This window comes from Gymnodraco acuticeps, unplaced genomic scaffold, assembly GCF_902827175.1.
Source record: "Gymnodraco acuticeps unplaced genomic scaffold, fGymAcu1.1, whole genome shotgun sequence".
Lineage (NCBI taxonomy): Eukaryota > Metazoa > Chordata > Actinopteri > Perciformes > Bathydraconidae > Gymnodraco > Gymnodraco acuticeps.
The window spans coordinates 308,908-320,238 of NW_022989855.1; positions in this window are offsets into that span (position 1 = coordinate 308,908).

Below are 11,331 nucleotides of genomic sequence, written 5' to 3' on the forward strand. Positions count from 1 at the left end.
TGGTTAATGTATGTAAATCACTCTGAGGCACCTTCACTTAAGCTTAGTCCTTAAACACTTGAGTTCCCTGTGTGAATTTTGGATATTTTGTTACCGTCTGACATCAGGCCTTAGTCCCCTTTACCGTGTCAGTCACTTCCTGCGCCCTGCTCTTAATCTTATTCAAAAACCTTCTTTCAACTTCTTACATGTGTTTTCACGTGAACAAAGGGAGAACATGTTTGAGTTTCAGGCAATGTAGGCTCCTGTCTGAAACCATCACATTAGTATTCCACACATAAATTCACAAAAACACGACCACATTGTATTATGCAAGCTGGTAAGATCTGGTTTCACAGAGTGACGTCACAGGTTATCTAAAATGCAGTCCGAGCTCAACATTTGCTGTAAGACTTGGTTACAGTATTTCATCACCGCAGGACAACCTTTTTCAGAGACAATTCACCCCTCCTGACATGAGACAGAGGACAAATCAAATGAGAAATGTAGACAGGGTCCCAATTTGCACTTTAAATAATTGTTCACATTGGTCTATTAAAGCTCTGCGGCCAAAGGAACATTTTATAATGTACATTGAGCTGAATGTCTAATATGCAAGGCTTGATCATTAAACATTACCTCATTTAGTTAATAGCTTTCCCTGAAATAATTATTATCATTTATTATTGATATGATTTGTCATTATCGGAGCAAGCAGGGACAGGTGGAGCAAGGTCGTAGGTAGTATTAAATAAATGCTGAAGTCCTCCAAATTCCAAACCACATTTAGATTTATCACATTGTTCAGTGAAAATATATGTCTGTTTTTTTTGCCCACAAAGAAGGCTCAGTTAGGGTCTTTGTTGTGTTGTGTTGTGTTGTGTTGTGTTGTGTTATGTTGTAGCAGCGGTAGCAGCAAAAAGGCTCCACAGGGGGCAGCCGTGCGAGAAAAACATGGCTGATTCATTCTTTTCTGGTATGTTATGTGTGCTTAGACATGCACTAAACAAATAATCATGGAGGTTCCAGGCAGGTGTTGCAGGTATGTCGTGTAAAGCCGAAATAAGGGACTTTCCCAGCAGTGTCAGAAAGGTTGAGGTGACAAAAGGTGTTGCAACGCGGCAGCAGACACATAAACATAAGGTGCTTTTCTAATTTTGTGACACTGGATTCACGCAGAGCTGATGCAACAGGAAGATATTTGTAGAAAAAGACAAAATAACACAGAATAGATCAAGGACACGACTCTCTGTGATACAGAAGACTGGAATCACTGAAGCAGCAGGAATACATTCATACATTATAAAAGTGAGGAGTCAAAAGATTTACTGGTGAATAGATGAATCAGAAAACATCAGATCCAAATGCAGAAGCAGGTTCCTCTCACTAAATCTGAATAATCCATACAATATTTTTCAATCAATATATACTTTATTGCCCTTACAATCTGTTTGTTCACCCTGCTAAGTATCCCAGAGGTTAAATACAGAGGGTGGGCAATAATGTTTAATGGGGCTGCTAACTATAAGTGGATTACATTAGTGAGTATTTTAAAGTAGTGTTTTAATGTCCCATGGTGTCTCTGAATATTTCATCAAGGATGAAAATGTACCAGAAACAGCATTTCTTTTTTTAGATTAATGAATAACAAACTCATAGAATGTATTAATTGAACATCTAAAATGTCAGCCTTTAGGAACCTGCTTGAATCCTAACATGAGCCACCTGACTCGAGCATGGTGTTACTGGGGAAATAAACTGGCCATCACTGCATCCCTCAGCTATGTACTCACTGGGAAAAGACACTTTGAAGTTCAATTGACATGGCTGTTAGGAACAAAGTGTCTGAGTGCAGTGTTGTTTAAGAGCACAAACATGGGCAGTCTACACAAGAGCTGCACTGGATTTCGTCAACAGCCTTTTGAAAGGCAGGAATGAAGAGGAAGAGGATGTTGGCAGAATAAGTGGACGGCATTGAGTGAGTGCTTTCCCCTCATCGATTTACTGTAAATTGAGAAAATACAAATAAACACTCTTTTTTCTGGAGTTCCTTCCTCTTATGCGAAAGAGGAAGGAACTACAAAAGGAAACCAATGGGCTTAGGTAAGAGACAACGTATGCAACAGTTTAAAAAAGATAACTTATCTAAGTTCTGCTTTTATATAAAGGTCTTACTCAGTCTGTGAAGAAAGCACCTGCATTTAAAATCCAACCTAAGTAAAGAACAGAAGTATTATCAGTTAAATATTCTTATGTTTCATTTTAAAAGTACTAATAACAGTAGTGTAAAGTTATTAAGTACATCTACTCAAGTACCAGGCTTGGAATTTCGTCATTTTAGGGGCAAGGCCATTTGGCCTTCCCGTTCACATTTTTTTCAAGGGCACAAAGGCCACATGACAGGGCACAAAGGCCGTTTGGTTAAATTACGCTGGTCAATCAACATGACTGAAAAGTGTAGCACTAACGTCAACACCAGTCGTTTTACAAATGGCTGAATAGCAATAGTGTTTCTTTAACGTATACGTTAAGTTCAGCCATAAACCACATAAGTCAGTCATGTATTATATCAAAACCGCTTAGCAAGAAAAATACTAGATTCAAAGGTGACAGCTATCTGCTAGCTTGTAGAAGCAACACTAGATGTAGACCCCTTGAAGCAGGGGTCACCAACCTTTTTTAGGATGAGGGCTACTTTAAAAAAATAAAACAAGTCGGGGGCTACTTTTACTCCTCTTTTTTTCATTTTTTTTTTCAGTGTATATATTTAGCACATTTTAACATTATTATATGCCTTTAACCTGTGTGTGCTGTTTGGGTCTGTGGGACCCGTTTTTAGTGTTTACTCAAATAACATGTATGCAATTTAATTATTTTAACCTGCTATATTTGGGAGGGGGGGCTCACATCCTCTAGGGGGGACCTCACATCCTCTAGGGGGGTCCTGGAAGATGTTTTTTTAAATGTTGAAGTGAAATGCATCAATCTGGTGCACTTTGAGCACAAAATGAATTTATGGATACAGCTCTCAACTCTCAGATGAAAGGGAGCTGTATACTTTTCAATGATCCAAACATCTTTAGAATATGATCACAACCAATAACAAATCATTTAAACTTGTTTATTCTTATCTTGTTACCTAGTTAGCATTCTATCTTTTTCTTTATGCATATTTTACTGATCACTTTTAAACTGTTTTTTGTACTGTCCTATAGTACACATTGGAATGATTTCTTACTTTATATTAAATAGATAAAAGTGTGCTTTCCCTACCTCTCTCGCTCTCTCTCCCTCTCTCCCTAGCTCCCTCTCTCTCTCTCTCTCTCTTCCTCTGTCTCGCTCGCTCACAGAGGCTGTGTGCTCCTCCGTGGCGATGGCGGCTTGTGTTAAAAAATAATAATAAACATATTTGTAAAGTGGGGGGACACAAACGGGATTTCGAAAAGTGCTGGGGACATGTCCCCAGTGGAGATTACACCATGCGTGTGTGTGCGCCAAGTGCAATAAATATATATATGCAAGTTACAACACACAGAGTAAAACTCTGCCCCTCATGTGCAGTATAGGCTGGCATGACTAGGCTGTGTTCAATGGGGCTGACGCTGGTCCCGCAAATCAAGCAAGAATGTGATTGGTCGATATTCATTGTGGGGGAGGAGGGGTGTTAGATAGATATAGAGTTGTAGTCAGTAGATAGAGTTCGCTATGATTTAGGTTTTGTTTATGCATAGGGTAGATTCTTTTAATTACATTTCCTTTTTTCTTTTGTGTATTTTATACATTTTGGATTTGCTTGGCGAGCTATTTTTAGAACATGCTCCGCGGGCGACTCACGTTGCCCCTGCGGGAGACTGAGTGCCCGCGGGCACCGTGTTGGCTACCCCTGCCTTGAAGGGAAGACGTTAGCGCTATCCAAACTAGCTAGCTATCGCTAGTTTTCATGACAAAATGTAAAGAGTCGACTTTAAATAGGCTAATACAATGGTAATTACCTATCAATAGTACTTTCTATAAACACGTAAATGTTAAGTCCTTTCAAATACTACCACATACTTCAGTTAAATCATATCAAAACAGCTTGGTCCGCTTGCTTACCTGTGCTTGTCTTGCTCCCGCGGCTGAGGAGCAGGCTGTCGGGCCCCTACAGGCATTTCTGACGGAACAATCACAGCAGAGCAATTGCTCTGATCCACAGGCACGGGACTATCCTACTGCGCGCACTAATATGACTTTACTAGCGTTGTTTACACTGGAACTTTTGACAGGGGCACCAAGGCCACTTTGGCCGTGAATTGCATTTTTTTTCACAGGGCATCACGGCCAAAGTGGGGGGCAACGACGGCCATGGCCGTCGTGGCCGTCGTGAAATTCCCACCCTGTCAAGTACTGAACTTAAGTACACATTTGAGGTACTGGTCCTCTACCCGAGTATTGTCATTTTACTCTTCTTTATACTTTAAGGTAATTTACTTAATCGTACATACTTTTACTTAGGTACAGTTCTCGATGTCGTACTTTTACTTGACATTCAGAAAAGAATCTTAATCCATTTTTTCAACAGGTGAACAATTAAGGGCTAAAACATTGTTATGTCTTACATTATAAGATTTGGAAAACTGATCCCCAATGTTTCCAAAGGGAGCCAAAATAAATTGGAGGGATCTGGAGATGAATAATGAGAGAGGATTAATAAAACAATTAAAGAAAAGTTCTGCTACACTAATTCTCTTATTTTTGTTTTTCAGGGAAATGTTGGATAGTTTAAATTCAGACAAATATTTGTGGAAAAGGGGAAGAACCCGACCACGCTGTTTTGTAAGAGATAATAGACGCCGGAAATATTTGAAACCACCAGTTTTAATGTGTTGTAATTGATCATATGTTTTTATTTTAAAGTCATGATCTATTAAGTAAGGCAAGGCAAGGCAAGTTTTTTTATAGCACCTTTCAACACAAGGCAATTCAAAGTGCTTTACAAAAAATGAAAGACATTAAGAAAATGGCATTTAAAATCAGTCATTAAAAAGCAAAGGTAATAAAATAAACATTAAAAGAAAAAATACATGGATAAAAGTTACAGTGCAGTCTAAGATATGAATATATCAATTAAAAGCAGCGGCAAAAAGAAAAGTCTTCAGCCTGGATTTAAAAGTAGTCAGAGTTGCAGCGGACCTGCAGGTTTCTGGGAGTTTGTTCCAGATATTTGGAGCATAATAACTGAACGCTGCTTTACCATGTTTAGTTCTGACTCTGGGGACAGAAAGCTGACCAGTCCCTGAAGACCTGAGAGATCTGGATGGTTCATAATTTAGCAGGAGGTCAGAAACGTATTTTGGGCCTAAACCATTCAAAGCTTTATAAACCAGCAACAATATTTTGAAATCAATTTTTTGACACACAGAAAGCCAGTGTAAAGACTTCAGAACAGGAGTGATGTGATCCACTATTTTAGTGTTAGTGAGGACTCGAGCAGCAGCGTTCTGAATCAGCTGCAGCTTTCTAATCGATGTTTTAGTGAGGCCTGTAAAGACACCATTACAGTAGTCCAGTCTACTCAAGATAAAAGCATGGACAAGTTTTACCAAATCCTGCTGTGACATTAGTCTTTTAATCCTAGAAATATTCTTTAGGTGATAGTAGGCTGATTTAGTAATTGTTTTAATGTGACTGTTGAAACTCAGGTCAGAGTCCATGACTACACCTAGATTTCTGGCTTTATCTGTTGTTTTGAACATTGCAGACTGAAGCTCAGAGCTAACTTTTATACGTTCTGACTTGGCTCCAAAAACCATTACCTCAGTTTTATCTTTGTTTAATTGGAGAAAGTTCTGACACATCCAGTCATTGATTTGTTCAATGCACTTACTCAGTGTTTGAGTTGGAGCATAGTCTCCTGGTGAAATTGTTACGTAAATGTGTGTGTCATCCGCATAGCTATGGTAACTCATTTTGTTGTTTTTCATTATCTGAGCCAGTGGTAGCATGTAGATGTTAAAGAGAAGAGGGCCCCAAGATGGAGCCTTGAGGAACCCCACATGTCATTTGTCAACTCAGATGTGTATTTACCTATAGAAACAAAGTTTGTTCTGTCCTTTAAAGTAGGATTCAAACCAATTTAGAACTGTTGCTGAAGTCCCACCCAGTTTTCCAGTCGGTCTAGTAATATGTTGTGGTCAACAGTGTCAAACGCAGCACTGAGATCTAATAATACTAACACTGAAGTTCTGCCACTGTCTGTGTTTAAGTGGATGTCATTGAAGACCTTTACAAGAGCAGTCTCAGTGCTGTGGTTTGGACGAAAGCCTGACTGGAACACATCGAAACAGTTATTTAAATGCAAGTAATTACTCAACTGTTGAAAAACAACTTTTTCAATGATTTTACCTAGAAATGGCAGGTTTGATATGGGCCTGTAATTGTTCATTACTGAAGCATCTATATTATTCTTTTTTAAGAGCGGTTTAATGACTGCAGTTTTCAGGGCCTGTGGAAAAACACCTGAGTGAAGAGATTTGTTTACTATATGAAGTAGATCAGGGGGGTATACTATGAAGCAGGATTTTCGCTTAGCCGGCTAAATTCAGGGGAAACTCCGGCTTTCCGGTCCTACGAAGCTGGTTCTCTTTTTAGCCGGCTAGATCAACACATCCTCACTCCCAGGTCGGCCTATGTTGACGTTATGTCAAGTCCTGTGTCGGCTTTTTCCAACGCAAGGGGGGGGGGCCTTAGCGTCCATTTTCAACGCAAGGGGGGGGCCCTTAGCGTCCATTTTCAGCTTTCCGGGATGTCCATATGCTTCTATGGACGCTCATGGAAGCACGGCATTCGTTTGTGTCGGCTGCCCTTAAAGGCAATGTGAACGTCCATTCTCATTGGATAACGGAGAATTGTACACCCGGAAGTAAGTATTCCCCTTACTGTCGATTGATTTTACAGTGTTATCTGCACTACTCATCGACTAAAAAACACCAGATTATCCTTGTTAATTACACAACATTGATTGGTTTAAATTGTGTGCAATGCTTTTGTATTTTTCCCCTTCGATTCGGAGAAACAAATATTTTTTCGGAGTAAAGGATGGCAGAAGACACTACACTATCCAGAATCCCCAGCTATCGTTTGGACTACACCATGTGCTCTGTTTGACAAACCCCGTGATAGTCCTCAAGCTCTGTGATTGGAGAGTGTGCTCCGAGGGTTACGCCGAGCCTCGAACGGCAGACTGTCCAAAACTGGATTTGAACGGGACCACCGCGACATACATCTTATAAGAGTATAATACATTATGTATAATATCAGTTAAAATAAGTGCTTCAACATAGTTAACATTGCTGGAGGTATGCACAAATATTGATAGATGTCTTGTAATGCACTATTGAGGAACCTGCGACCCAAGTTGTTCATTCAATGCATAACTACACCATAGTTGTGTAGGCCTATATGCAGAAATGGGGTCGTTACTAAAAAAAAGTAATATATTACATATTACATATTACTTTAAAAAAAAGTAATATATTACACTACTTCGTTACTCTCTACATAAAGTAACTCGTTACTTTACTCGCAGGGCCGGCCCGCCCCTCCCTACAGGCAGATCACGCAGACTGCGGCGCACCTACAGTGTAAACGCGCCACAGTTTTGCCTCTGCGAGACTCCACTTGCCCCCCAATTACTATTGCATTAAGGAAGACATAACACAAGTCTTTCTTTTGATATGCTCTCAAATAGGCTACCAGCCACACAACAAGCTAACAGTCTGTGAAATGTCAAGACACTAATGAATGAAACCAGTTCAAGACGCATTATCCTAATTACTTATTTAGTATTCCATAACTTAGTAACAGAGATGGTCAAACTAAAGTGGTAGAGACATGGCAGAATTCCTACAATGAAGCGGGACATTGAACTGTTCACCCGTGAGAGGACGATCAACAAAAGAGAGCGAGCGGCCCCGTTGAGGGAGTTTACAGATGAAAAGACTCAGCCATGTTTATGCAGCACTGCACGTGGAGATGTGGTCTCGCAAATCGCGCAGATTACATAGGCGGCCTAGGCCTACATGTATATAAACCTGCGGCGGAAACCCCTCTAGTCTGTCAGTGAGTGTGATTATTTTATAAAAGTAACGAAGTAACGCGTGTCGGGGCAATGTTAGTAACTGTAGTGTAATTACTAAATTATAAAAGTAACGCGTTACACTACTCCGTTACCAACAAACGTCATATGTTTACAGTGGCGCGTTACTTTGTAACGCGTTACACCCAACTCTGCCTATATGATATGTCAATAAACCTTAGAAAATCTTGAAATCTTGAAAGGGATGTACAAAATAGTCATTATATAGTCTTTAATTAACTATTAGTAGAGAATAACGAGTAATGAATATACTTTATAGGGATCCTATTAATATCTAATAATAAAAATAATGAAATTCAATAACATGCTTTAACCACTAGGTGTCCCTTTATATCAGCTGTGCACCTTTATGGTGAAAATACAGCCTATCTACCAATTGGATCAAATATAAAAGTCAGCCGAATTAGTGTTGATACTGCAAGGAGACGTATTGTGTGAAAATAAATGTAAGATGTTGTTTAATGGCTGATCTATTTATGATCCACGTCACGTTTTCAGTTCCTCATGTTTGTCTAGAAGTCTTCTCATCAGGGCTCTATAAATACAGAACTACGGCAGATAGCCTATGTAATATTTAATGCAGCCGAACCGTGTATTACAATGCCGGTATGTGATGACTTTCAAAGAGAAAAGCAAGCACACTCGGAATAAAGTATTATTTTTTTAAATGTTTTCGGTCTGTTTTTCCGGTATTTGTTAATGACGATGTGCTCTGAGATGTGAGACTGGAATTGCACAGGGGAAAATAACGTATCTTTAGATGCGGATTTTGTTAAACTAATATGTTTGCGCTGTGGACCAACACTATACATTGACGGGGAAGGGGGTAGCAATAAAGATAACACCATTAAACAGTTACACAACATAACAGAAATAATATCGATAGCAGCGTCCCTAGCAACCACCTTGGTAACAATGAAAACGTTATGGACGCAATTTCCTGAAGTAATCTTCGTAATAATAACTAGCAAACTAAAGATTATGTACATCCACTGCACACATAATCTGAAATAACAACTCATATTTCTCGCATCAAATTACATCAAAACGCATTTTAATGGCCAAACTAACTTTAAAATAGGCATTTTCCACCGAGAATAAAACGAAGTTCGGCCATGTTTTTTTTTTCTGCAGGGAGAAATTTGAAGATCACGTGACGTCAAACAGAGCACATGGTGTAGTCCAAACGATAACTGGGGATTCTGGGTAGTGTAGTGTCTTCTGCCATCCTTCACTCCGAAAAAATATTTGTTTCTCCGAATCGAAGGGGAAAAATACAAAAGCATTGCACACAATTTAAACCAATCAATGTTGTGTAATTAACAAGGATAATCTGGTGTTTTTTAGTCGATGAGTAGTGCAGATATCACTGTAAACTCAATCGACAGTAAGGGGAATACTTACTTCCGGGTGTACAATTCTCCGTTATCCAATGAGAATGGACGCTCACATGGCCTTTAAGGGTAGCCGACACAAACGAATGCCGTGCTTTCCATGAGCGTCCATAGAAGCATATGGACATCCCGGAAAGCTGAAAATGGACGCTAAGGGCCCCCCTCTTGCGTTGAAAATGGACGCTAAGGCCCCCCCCCTTGCGTTGGAAAAAGCCGACACAGGACTTGACATAACGTCAACATAGGCCGACCTGGGAGTGAGGATGTGTTGGCTAGATCTCCATGGTAACTTATGCTTAGCGGCTAACCTGGTCGGGACCAGGTTAGGTTGCAGGCTAAGAGCTCAACTCAGTGAAAGCACTGCCTGCTGATGTTAGAGTTTATTGAAGGATAAAAGTGTTTTCATAAATGTGTTTTCATAATGTATTCTCATTGCTGTGTTACAAGAAGCATAATGGAGGAACAGAGAATAGTCTGTTCAAATGGCACACATACACACACACACAGATTCACATGACTGAGAGTCACAAGATTCACACTAACAAATAAGGCGTTGGTCAACACCACATGATTGTCATGTTACTGTATTGTTGAAATAAAAATAATGCAATGGGAGAAGGCGAGCGGAGTTGGTTAAGGAGTTGACATGGCATGTCACTCGCTGATTCTCCTTGCAGCAAGTAAACTTGAAACTCGAGTACTGTTATCTCTGTTCACTGGATTTTGGTTATTGAACCGAGCTGGGGTTTTACCCTTACAAAGTAATATAGATACCCCACATTAATTGGTCCTTCGAGCCGGATTCCAATACATTGTGACGGGAAGGAGGAGGGAAAAGACACGCCGCAGTCTGTCGACAGCCGGGATCATCAGCCGACCCCGAGAAAGACCCGGGACGCAGAATTCGTGGCCGGGCCGGTGCTTATATGTCCAACCTCCCTCATCCTAGGCACGATTGACGGAATCCAACCGGACCAGTGACCACAGATAACGGGTAAGATAAAACGTTGATATACACGGTTACTCCGCCATTAAGGAGGTTGATAAAACGTTAATATACACGGTTACTCCGCCATTAAGGAGGTTGATAAAACGTTGATAGAGAAAGGCTACTCTGCCTAGAAGGAGGATCGACGTGCCTTTGGGTACACTTATGAGTGATTGAGTGAAAGCAGTGTGTAAAAGTGTCACCAGTGGAATCAGCGCACAGAGTGGAAACCTAACGGTGATAACACAAACACTGTGGTCTGTTGAAGTACACTAGTGGTGAATTAGGAATTAGGTTCTGACCGGCACGTTGTCCAGTAGGAACACCAAGCTAGAATCATGGGGTCCAATGGGAGTAAGCCTGCCGCTACAGGGGACATGAGATATATGGAAATATATAGTCATGGCAGCACCAGTTATTGTAGCAAATGGTATAAACTGTACGGCTTCCGAGGAAAGTTGGAGAAAACAACAGTAAGAGAATTAAGCGACAAATTGAGAGCAGCAACAACTGGAACAACACAAGGCAAGAAAAGAAAGAAGTTAGAAGCTCAACTGCGGGTTGCAGCTTTATGGGCTGAACAAGCCCATAAAAGGACAGGTGGAGCAGAAGAAGGTATGATAGCAGCGGCTGTTTCAGTGAAAGCAGACGAGGAGACAGGGCGTTCAGGGTCAGTTGACGCTGTACGCCGCGAGAAAGAGAGAGCGATAGTGGAAGAACACAAAGCGCAGGAACAAAGAATAAAAAGGAAGCAAGAGAAAGAGAGAAAAGACAGGGAAAGAGAGACACAAAAACGCATCGACAAAGAAATGGCAGATGCATTAAGCCCACTG